Source organism: Protopterus annectens, chromosome 2.part2 (assembly GCF_019279795.1).
Source record: "Protopterus annectens isolate FY-2018-M chromosome 2.part2, PAN1.0, whole genome shotgun sequence".
Taxonomy (NCBI): Eukaryota; Metazoa; Chordata; order Ceratodontiformes; family Protopteridae; genus Protopterus; species Protopterus annectens.
This window is the reverse complement of record NC_056730.1, coordinates 531,293,970-531,306,259: the sequence shown is the minus strand read 5'-3', so window position 1 is coordinate 531,306,259 and position 12,290 is coordinate 531,293,970. Positions and strand designations below refer to the sequence as shown.

At 38.9% G+C, this 12,290-nt stretch overlaps 1 protein-coding gene across 1 annotated transcript in view; it reads left to right on the top strand.

The window, feature by feature from the left end:
• SH3BP5 (SH3 domain binding protein 5) overlaps nucleotides 1-12,290 on the top strand; it is a 1,951,634-nt gene that overhangs the window by 1,698,060 nt on the left and 241,284 nt on the right. The gene's annotated exons all lie outside the window — the stretch shown is intronic.

Below are 12,290 nucleotides of genomic sequence, written 5' to 3'. Positions count from 1 at the left end.
AAACATGACAGTTAGGTGAGGTGCCAGTTCATTTTGTAATTCATGTAGTACACAGCCTGGGATGTCATGTGGTCCCTTGGATGCTGTATTCTTAGCTTTGGAGAGTGCAGCTTCTACCAGTGTGGCCATGATTACCGGAATTTGGCAATCTTTTGGTATTGAGATGGGCCCTTTAGTGGGTGAGAGTGGGGTGATGTTGGCACTAAATTGATCTGTCAGGATACTTGCAATATCCTTGGGATCAGTATATTTAAATCTATTCTGTTGTAGCTCAGAGCAGATCTGAGCATTGCCATTTAGATTCTTGACATAACTATAGAATGCCTTGTGGTTGTCTTTGGAATCTTTGGCAATTTTATTTTCGTAACTAGCTTTGGAGGATGAGGGATCTCAGCTTCTTACTGAGGCTGGTAAGGGAGTTTTTTGCATCCTGGGATTTTCCTCTTTTTTTTTAACAGTTTCTTTCTTCTGTTGTATAGTTTGTTTATGGCAGGGGACCACCAGATTGGCTTCCTTTTTTTGGAGGAGAGCGTCTTGGTTCTATTTGGGATGGCACTATTCATGCAGAAGTGGATGTGCTCATACAGTGCCTTAGTGTAGGATTCAGCAGTTGAACTTTCAGCTCCCGTCTGCATGGATTTCATAACGTTTGTCACTTCTGACTTGAATAGCATGAAGTTGGCTTTGGAGAAGTTTTTTTACGGAGGTTTCCTTACTGGGGGGGTGGGGATGGGATGTGAATGTCAAGGGCAATTAACTTATGGTCAGACCTGACCAATGAGGGGGTAACCAGTGGTGTGGAGCATGTATCTCCCATGTTGGTAATGACCAGGTCTAGGGTATTGGAGCCCCTGGTGGGACAATGGATTAGATGATCCAGAGCATTGGAATTTATGAATTCCAAGAACCGTTGGGAAAAGGTGTTGGTACCCAAGTAGTTTTCCCAGTTAATGGCAGGGTAGTTGAAATCACCCAGTATTATGTGTTTGGTTGTATCTTAATATTTTCCAGTATGTTTAGAAAGGTATAATGAGAATCTTGGGGCATGTTAGGGGATCTGTAGCAAGCTACAATTTGGATTGCAGTCTTACCTAGTGTTAGTTGCACCTGGAGAATTTCAGATGCATTGTGTTGGGCAACTAGCCTGGAGGTGTGAATATCCTTGGTGAATATGAACACTCCTTCAGCTTTAGTGTTTCGGTCTTGGTTTGCTGGCTGAAAAGTGTGGTAAGAGTTGTAGCTTGGTACTGCAGGGGTGCTCTCTGGAACCTTGAACCAGGTCTCAGTTACTGCACATATATCGATGTTCTCCATTTTTAGGAGTGCTTCGAGACAGTGCATTTTGAGGTTTAGACTTCTAGCATTGAGTAGCATTACCTTCAGATTTTGCATGCTTGTATCAGTTACGGTGGTGGTTTTGTCCTTTGAACCTTGCCTAAAAAAGGCACTGTAGGGGTGGCAAGAGCTTTAGCCAGTAACCTGAATCCCAGGGGCGACAGGTGCAGACCATCTCTGGCAAAGCATTGTGGCTTGTCAATCATGTCGTCCCAGGCAGACAGATACTGGATCCCCTTTGAATGACACTAGAAGCTTAGCCAATTGTTGAAGTCAGTCATTTTGTCCTTATACTGTGGTATCATTCTGGGTGAAGGCAGGATGCCACTCAGGGCTAGGGTCATACCTGCCTGGGCCACATGATCTGAGCTCTTCCATTTCTCTTTTCATGTAGTCCAGGGAGGTATTTCTCAAGTCATTCACTCCAACATCGACAATGACAGAGTCGTATTTGTACTTGATGTGGAGTGACTTGAGTGCATGTGTTATGTGGCGGATCCTGGCACCTGACAGGCAGCTGACTGTAATTTTCTCCTTGTTCAGTCTGGTGAGTGGGACATCAGTGTGCCTGACTATAGAGTCACCTATGACTTAAGTGTTGGGTACATTGTCTTGCCTTAGGGGCTGTTGTTGGGTGGCACACTGGTGTTATGAGCTATGTGTCATTTTGGTTGTGACTGGTGTTTGTTTGTGTTTCAGCTTTGGAGGTCCTTGTTGCTTGGGCGGGTTAATGTTAAGGGCCTCCGCATATGTGGGTTTAGTGTTGCTATGTGTCGGTGTTGATGGTGTAGGCTTTGAAGGGCTATGTGTTGCTTGAGATGTAGTGCAGGTGTTAACCTTCTCCTCTTGACTGTCTAGCACAATCTTGGCTGGATAGAGCTTTGCTTCCAGTTTGGGTATGTAAGTGCATCTCTCTCAGGTTGTAGTGTTGGGTGGAAGGAGGAGAGGGTTGTCTGTGTACATGAGGCAGTTGCTGCATTGCCCTAGTATGCCCAGATTCACCAGGTGGACAGGAGAAATCACCGGAAGCTGACCCTTGGACATGCCTGTTTAGGTGCTTTTTTTGTCAAGTACAAGAGCCGTTTTCCCTTAATTTTGCAAGGTACTTTGCAGTTGTAGGCTGTTTAGTGCCTACAATTAATGTCTCCTTATTAACAAGGAGAGCTGAGTGCTGGTATCAGTTTAAGGCTTCCTAGTGCAAGCCCATGGAAAGCTTCTTAAAGGTATACAGACATATTGATCTACATCCTCCCTCATTTATGAATTGCCCACAGTAAAATGACATTTGGAAAAGACATACAATTATATAGACAATAAGAAGTAAACATAGCACTAATGTCCTTATGTCCAAGTTGCTGTGTATCAGGAACATGGTCTGGAAATGCAGCCTGATCTAGTGATATAGCAATCAGGTCTGGGTTTAGCAACAGGGACAGTCATTGGTGAACAAACAGATTTGGGAGTTTTGGGATTCTTCTCAGGAAAAGGGATATTTACTGGAACATCCTCTGGAACTGGAATTCTGGATAATTCACTCATTTCTCGTAGGTATGATACTGCAATACAGGCTCAGACACAGGGACCAAATGTTTCCGATTCTGCCTAAATTCTGCTCCTTGTGATTCCACAATGTACGATCTTGGCTGTGGACATACATTTTTCACGGCACCAATCCGATCAAAACCTTTAGACATCTGCATCCTCACTATCTCCCCTTGTCACTATAGATTGAGCTGTTTGCTGGACTTATCATAATAGGACTTCTGGGATAAGCACTTCTTCAACAGATAGGCTTTGAGTGATCTGTTGTTCCTGACACATGGAACCAAAAGATGACTACTAATTGGTAGTGTGGTTCTGGTTTGTCATGACAGAAGTCTCTATGCAGGTGAACCAAGATGTTTACCACAAGGAATATTTCTGAGATTCAAGAGATTCAAGAAAACATCTCATTTCAATTTCTCTAGTAATTGTTTCACACTTTGAAATGCACACTCTGACAAACCATTTGACTGTGGGTACTCAGGGCTACTCGTAACGAGTAAAGTTCCACTCATTAGCAAATCTTTTGAACTGCTGGCTTGTAAACTGTATACCGTTGTCAGAAATAACTGTGCGAACTACCATGGACTGCAAAATGACACTTTATTAGTAATGACAGTACTGGACACTAGATTAGGAAGTAGGTCAATCTCAAAACAATTTGCATAAGAGTCTGCTAACACCAAGTAATGTTGACCATTCCATTCAAAAATGTCTGCAGCTACTGTCGATCAAGGTAGTTCAAGAATCTGGTTTAGCTGAAGTGGTTCTTTCTGTTGCTGTGGCTTAGTAGTATTACATAAAGAACAAGATGAAAGTACTCTCTCAATGTCCCCTGACATAGAAGGCCAAAATACTAATCCTCTCACCCTTCTTTTGGTAGAATCTGTTCCTGGGTGGCTACAATGCAAGATAGTAATACACTCTTATTGTAAGGATTTTGGAACAATCACTTTTGGATCTTTCATGATGATACCATTGTCAAACAAAATCTCATCTCTGTAAGGAAAATAAAGTTGCAGGTCATGAGGTAAACAAGATTGCTTTCCTAGCCATCCTTGACTGATATAGTGGTTGAGCTTCTGAAGAACTGGATCTGTGGCTGTATGACTTCTGAGCTCATCAAGATGCGTGTAAGAAAATTTCTCACTTTCATGACTTGAACATCAAGTTTCTCATGTTCATGTTGTTCAGTCATATTTCTGGGTGATCTGGACAAAGTATCAGCAAGATAAAGAAGTTTGCCTTTTATGTAGACAAGATTGAAATTATACTTTTGTAATTTCAACATCATGCATTGCAATCTGGCAGGAGCTGTTTGTATAGGCTTTCTCATAATAGTGACTAGAGGTTGGTGATCTGTTTTAATCTGGATAGGTCGGCCATAAATATAATCGTGGAACTTCGAACATGCAAATACAGTTGCCAAGAGCTCCTTCTTTATCTGCATATACTGCATTTCAGTTTGGGTTAGAGTTCTGGATGCATAGGCTATTGGTCTACCCTCTTGGAGCATGACTGCACCAAGACCAAACTTCTAAGCATCACAAGAAAGAGTAACTGGTTTGTGAACATCATAGTATCTGAGGGTTGGTGGACTGGCAATTTTTTGTTTCAGGACATCAAATGCTGTCTGGTGTTCTGACCATGACCAGGATACATCTTTGTGTGTCATTTCTCTAAGCGGTGCTGAAAGTTGGCTTAAGTCTGGAATGAACTTGACTAGATAGTTAACCTTGCCAAAAAAACATTGTAGGACTTGAACATTGTCTGGAGCTGGCATCTCAAGAATAGCAGTTTGCTTTGAAGGATCTGATCATAAGCCTGAACTGGTAAATAAATGACCAACTTAAGTAACTTCTCATTGCCTGAATTTGCACTTCTGATGGTTCAGCTTAAGATTCACTTCACATGCTCTTTCCAGAACTTTCTTAAGGTTTCTTTCATGTTCAGCTTCACCATTATCTCCAACTAGAATAGCACACTGATACTTAGAAAAAATTTGTTCCATTGCACACTTGAAGACTTTACTGGCAGAATTTATCCCAAATGGCATTCTCAAAAATCTGTACTTGCCAAAAGAAGTACTGAAGGTAATTAGCAATCCGGATTTTCAGTCAAGCAAAGTTTGCCAAAAATTAACTCTTTGCATCTAAGGCATTAGAGCCGCGACTTCTTTGACTGTACGCATTGGATGATGAAGTCTTTTCAGTGCTTTGTTCAAATCTCGTGGATCAATACATATTCTGATATCGTCTGGGTTGTTCTTATGAGCAACAACCATGAAAGATACCCATTCAGTAGGTTCATCAACTAGACAAATCACACCTTGCTGCACCATTTTATCTAGCTCGGCTTTGACTCTGTTCTGCACAACTACTGGAACTTTCTGGTCTGGCCTGACAACTGGGCTGAATTCAGGGTCTAACTTCATGGAGTACACAACTGGGAGTTTGCTTAGTTTGCCTTTGAAAAGATCAGCATAGGTAGAAAATATAGACTGGGTGAAATTAGAACAGTGATCTTTTAAGCTTACATGGTGCACTTCCTTTTTAAATGAAAGTAGTCCCATTTTCAAACTGTCTCTGAGACCTAATAATGAATGTATGTGCCTTTTAACTATGTAAAATTGCAAGTTATAGCTGTTCCCAGCAGAGTAACATGAAAGCACTAATGAACCTTCAGTCTGAATTTCTTCACCACCATAAACAACAAGCTTTGCACACTTTGCCAAATTAAGCTTCTCACCAGCACATACTCTAGCAAATGTTTCTGTTGACATAACATTGCACTTTGAACCTGTATCAACTTTGAGTTCTATGGGTCTTCCATTTATCTAAACATTACAAAATACTTTATTATTTGCCCATAAATCTACTGCATTGACTGTTTCATTAAGTACAGACACACCATCAACATAAAAAGTAGGGTCACAGCGTTCTAATTGATCTACTTGTCTCTTTGACTGTTCTGTTTTAATAAAAGAATGTGCCTCTTTTGATTTACAAAATCTTTGGAAATTATTCCACTTTTTACATCTGTGGCATTGCTGACCAAAAGCTAAGCACTTTTCCCTTTTAGACATGATTGCCACTACAATTACGACAGCTGACTATGAGGCTAGGTGAAGGATACATGCTTTGAGTTTGCCGACTCACCCTTGTGCTTCAATAAGACAGTGCACTCTCTGGAATTTGCTAGAAAAGTACAGGGTTCCCCAGTGACTGTTGCAGGGCTTGTAGTTGCTGCCATGTGCATGAGCCTGTTTCTTTTAAGCACATGCTGCACACTATCAACATGAGGACTAGAAGATACTGGAAGCATGCATTTCTCATTTGTAAGCATATTTGTGTGCTTTTCTGTGAGCTCATATATCTGACAAATCTCAATGCCCTTATTCAAAGTTAAATCATGTTTCAAAGCAAAATCTTTCTCACAGCATCATCTTTAAAACCACACACAAGTCTGTCTTTTATCAGCTCATCCCTTAAATCACCAAATCTGCACGTTTTAGCTTTGTTTCTCAAGTCAATTATATATGCTGCAAAAGTTTCACCAGGTGTTTGATCTCTTGTGTAAAATAAGTGCCCTTCCATTGTAATATTCGTTTGGGGGTACACATTCTCTAAATTTACATTTTAAGCACTCAGGGTCTTCTCTTGACTCAGCCAGTAGCTGTTTTCTCCCTCTCCTGCACATACAGCAGGTGCATACACAAGTTAACGCTCTCTTTCTATAGTTTCTGAACCAGCTAAATTAAGCAGAATAAATGCCTTTGTACTGTCATGTTTATGAGAAAATGCAGGTTGTATGTAAATATCGTACTCTTGCTCCAACATTCCCCAATTCTCTGCTATATTAATATCAAATACAAGTGGACCTGGTTTTCAAAATCCGTCTGCCATGCCAACAAAGTATGCCCAAACACACTGAAAATTGGCTCTTGTAATTATATGCAAAAATGCACACACAGCCAGTACTTGTAATAAAATTCAAATGCACAATAAACTCTTCGAAATACTGTACTTTGCGAAATATGCTTTGAAATGGCTGTATTTTGTGAAATAACTGTACTGTAATACTTCATAAACGTGAACACTGTATACTTTGGATATCTTGAATATCTTTAATTAATGCGAAAAAGTAGCTCATAGGGAAAAAATGCAGTTATTTTCTTTATTTTATACATTTTATGCGATTCAGACATCGTTTCAAACATTTTGGTAACTATTTTGGATATTTTTATCAATATGTCACAGTTCCGGACATTTCGTTTAACTAGAAATTCATTTTGAGCATTCTGAGTGCTTTGTTTTATATTTTCTGAATAAGAAATCATTTAAGCAAGTTTTGATACCTGAAATTCGTTTCTGAACTTTTTTGTGAGTTGTACATGCAATAGGGATGATCAGTTCCTCTGTAGTCTTCCACCATTAACCATGAGTGACTCTCGGTCCTGATTCTAGATCCCATTCTGACACCATGTCACTCGCCTTGGTTTAAAATTAAAGACAAACAGGTGGGGTAGTTTGTTTATATGCTTTGTTATATAGAAACACATCAGGATGTATAGCAGCAGTACAAAATATAAATGAACTGATTAACTGACAGACTACACAGACATGTATGCTTACATCTTAACAGCTTACTACAAAATGGCAGTCAGGCTCATACTTGCTCAGTATTTATACACTTGTACAAGCCCATGGAAAGCTTCTTAAAGGTATAAATATATATTGATCTACACTTATAAGCATCGAAAAGATATTGTAAAGTTAAAATTGTGTTAGTGAAACGTGTTCTATATTAATGTAAATTATCAAATAGTTTATGCAGTTATAAAATCTAACTGTACATTTTCCACTTTACATTTACTGAGGAATGCTCAGAAAATTGTTGCACTCACATGATTATATTGAAAATGCCTTACTGCACCCATGTTGTAGATGTATGGAAATACTCTGTTATTGTAATGTGTACTGTCTGAGAAATATAGAAGGACATGACACATACACAGACGTGCCACATTGATCACAATATAAACAGAGTAATGATCTTGAGGTACGTATTAACTGTTGTCTGACTATAACAGATGTGAGATATGTATATGCTGAATGAAGCTCATGGTCATATGACATATGTGGGCATGCACATCAAACAAGGTACAATTCATGTGTAGTCAGTCTTTTGACAAATGGGTTGTGTGTATATGAATATCATTATGTATATCACCATACATTGGATGTATTATGTGTATAACACAAATAGGTAGCCCAGACAAGACTTAGGCAAAATAAAATTACATGCTAACAGTATGATCTTATTACATTAGCTGCTGTAGAATTGTATCAAATGTCAATCTATAATTGTTTGAGTTTGATGCATTTGTGGTTCTGTAGTCAATGACTTGTGTCTTTCTTGTTGCACATCATACATGTTGATACCTGTATGATGGTACAGTAACATACATCACACCCAGGAGAAACATTAACATGCATTAATAAGTGACCTGTTGATAATTTACATTTCACATACACGAACTGTACACTGGCCTGTGACAAAAGTTGTCATCCTCCACAGATTGGTCAATAAATCCATTGCACAGATGCTGACAAAGCCAACCTTCCTGAGGCTAATTCTATTTCTTTTTGACAAAGAAAAGCAAATGACAAAAACTAACTCAGGACATTGATTAGTTAATGTGCTTCATGTTAAGCATCATGCATCTGATACATCATTGTACTGGGCATGTTTATAAGGAAGTACAGAAATAACTGCAATAGGCTCAGCTACCCACCACAAAACCAGAAGAAAGTATTATAACTCAGGCCCACTCACACCTTGTGACAATTAAGAAAAGATGAATAAGGCCTCATTTCCTTTAAAGCCATATAGTGTGAACAAAATAATAAATGTGTAAGTAAATGTTTGCATAATGTCATGCAATACAAATAATTATTTTTGTAGAAATAAGTAATGCCTGTGAGCATTCTCTGACATACTCAGCAGCTACATCTTACCAGACTTGAACACATACTAAGGTAAGATCTCACAGAGAGGCATATCAGCCATTGATGCCACAGAAAGAAGCATATCTGATGTGCCTTAAACACACTTGAAGGGATGACTTCATTATCCTATTGTAATTGTTATGGCTGCACTAACATGGAGTGGGGGAGGGTTGTATGTTCTCCTCTTAGTGCATATAGTAGTTGTGTTGTTATTCTGTTGTGGCAACATTATGCCCAAATTAATTTTCCTAATAAATATTTTAAGGTCCATTAACATTTTAGCCAGGTCCCCTTTCTTCTGGGGGATAGATTTTAAACCTTTCGATAAAAGACTAGAATGTTCATTTCTTAAAATAATATTGCTAAAATTATTTAAAAAAGAAGTGAGAGGGAGACTATTGGAAGAGAAGATTGAATATAAGGAGCTATGGTGGCAATTAACTTTGGAAGCCACCATTCCACCAGGACTTAATGATCATATTTCCATAGCCCCCATATTAAAAATGAGAGCTGCAAAATTTTAAAGGAAAATATCCCTGTTATTTACTTTACATTTACTGTGCTGTTATTAGAGAAACCACTAGAGGGTGCAAGAAGCACATTTTAAGGTTTTAGCATTACAAATAAAAAAATGTTTATTTTTACTTTTTAATTTTCATGGTTTTTAATGCCTTTTGTAAGAATAAACATTTTTAGATGTGTATCACCATTCATGGTTTTATCTTGTCACCTGCTTTTACTTTTTTAATACTTTTACATTTTTTTATCTTGTGTACCTCCCCAGTCTTTTAAGCAGTGATTCAAGCACAATTCGTTATGTTAAATAGAGAATTCTGATTGGTGGTGATTTTAATTGGGGAAACACTTTGGGATATATATATATATATATATATATATATATATATATATATATATATATATATATATATATATTGGTTGGCTTAACTTAAAATTCTGTGTATCTGATGAAGTCTGATTAAATACAATGAAAATGCTGTATTTTGAATTGCGTTTATGCATTTTAAACTACAATAAAACCAGCTTGTGTTTTATCTTTGAACTGTGCTGATTTCTTCCTTTCCATGGTGCTTTGACTGGATTTTGGTTCAAGTTTTACTTTTGGGTACCAGTTTGAGTTTGTTGGATATAAATACTAAGCCTACAGGCAACAGAGCATTGTATCATTTCCTGGCACCACAGAAGAAGGCTTACTACAAGGTTGAGATAAATCACATTTAATGCTCATTAGTGTTTAACCAAGCAGTCTGTGCTAAAATGGACAGAGTAGTGAGTGTGCCCTCTCAGATATGTGAGTGACATCATTCTTACCTAGATGTACATTCATACACACATTGACACAACTGAGTCTGTGGAGTAATGCTTCGGTTTGATCCGACTGCCTAACTAAAATCACAAGAGAACATTGCATTAGTCACAAGTGCCACACAGGATGTTTGTTTACAACTATGAGAGTGCATATTTGAAAAGATGACACCATCACTAGTTTGATAGGATGATAGGTGTGCTAAAAGGGACTGAAAGTGGTGGGAGAGCTCACTACCACTGTCAAGCTACACATCATATCTGTGGGCAAAGACATTCCTACCTAGTATGAGAGTCACATGCACACAGATTAGTCCTCACTATTGGATTCAGACCAGCTCCCTCTCTAGTTACACAGTCTAAAAACATGGTATCAACACCAAGTGCCATAGGAGAAGTCTTAAGTATAAGTGTAAATAAAAGACATTTGAAAGGATGACCACACCAGTGGGTAGCACAGTTTCTTGTAATTAAAGGGGAAGAAATTGATGGCTGAGCTCTCTTCCACTGTAAGATGTTTCACCTGTGTGGAAGCATACACATCAGATCCATTTTTACCTGTCACTACAGTTCTGCAGTATAGCCGTGGTTGTGCAGCGGTAGCGTTGTCGCCTCACAGCAAGAGGTTCTTCCGTTCGATTCTCGGCTGGAGCACGTTCTGTGTGGAGTCTGCATGTCCTCTCCGCGGTTGAGTGGCATTCGAAAGACATGCGTGAATGGGCGTGCCATCATTGAAGGTTGGGAGTCCGGCTGGCACCTCGGCACTGTAAAAATCTTCTGCCAATCATTAGCAGACCGGAGTTCTGCTGTGGCGACCCGTAACCGGGAAAAGACGAAAAGAAGAACTACAGTTCTGCAGTGTTGGATTCAAACCACCTATCTAGGTTACACAAATTATAGAGTACAGAGCATGACCTGCAAGCACCATAGGAGAAGTCCGATTATAGCAGTGAGATAGTGCATATTTGAAAGGATGACTTCATCAGTTTTTTGCAGAGAAAATGTTGGTGATAAATGTGGAAGAATTTGATGGGGAGTCTTTCGCAATTTAGTTGTTTCTCCTGAGTAGAACTGTGCATGTCAAATGCAGGGGTGGGGGTGAAGACAGTCCTACCTAGCACTGCAGACACATGCACAAACACAATGATGCTAGTTTGTCTCATACATTCGAACATCAGCAATATTTTAAGATGTAGCTAATATACTGTGCTTGTTAACACATAAAGCCTTGATTTTACCAAATGTCTTACACTTATTTTTAGGAAGGTATTAGCATTTTGGGCCTGATTATGAAACACACGAGGGACAAGGCATGTTAATGCTGGTGGAATACTGGACTTTGGAAACACTATGAAGCAAGGAAGTTTGTGTGCAACATACAGTAGTGACAGTTGCAACATCCCATATGGTGTACATTCAACAGTAGAGCCTGCTCAAGATATGATTAAAAAAAAACTGTCTCCTCATGGTTCTATAAGCATGTGTTTTCATAGCCCAGCAAGGCTAAGTACAGTAGTGTGAAGAACAGCACACTAATATAGCTGAAGGCAAAAACTCACAAAGTTTTGTCATAAGATATGAACTGCCATTTACCACCAGTTACTGCTGCTGCTCAGTGCCAAGCATCATGCAGATGTTTAGGACAAGGACTGATGAGAAAGATAGGGGAGAAGAGAGAGAGATTGGAAGACAGGGATAGAGACATAGAAAGACTTTTGTTTATGGGCCATTTATGTCCATCTTTGTGGTGTATTGATCTTAGGCTTGTCATCATAATTAATCTGTCCAGTTGTATACAGAAAAATGTTTCCAGTAGTGAGCAATCAGGGTTAGGAAAGGGGAAACATGATTAAGACACAGGCAGGATAATGGTGGTTTTATAACATAAGCAGCCAACACGTACACACACAATAGTAATATAAAAGAAAAAAACGTTAAGCAATAGTTTGACATACTTCTGGATTTGAATCAATTGCACTATGCGAAAAAGCAGTCTACAGACTTGAATATTTTCTCAACACACCTCATAGGAAGTCATACTTCACAAAGTTAAAATCACACATTTGAATGGATATTGAC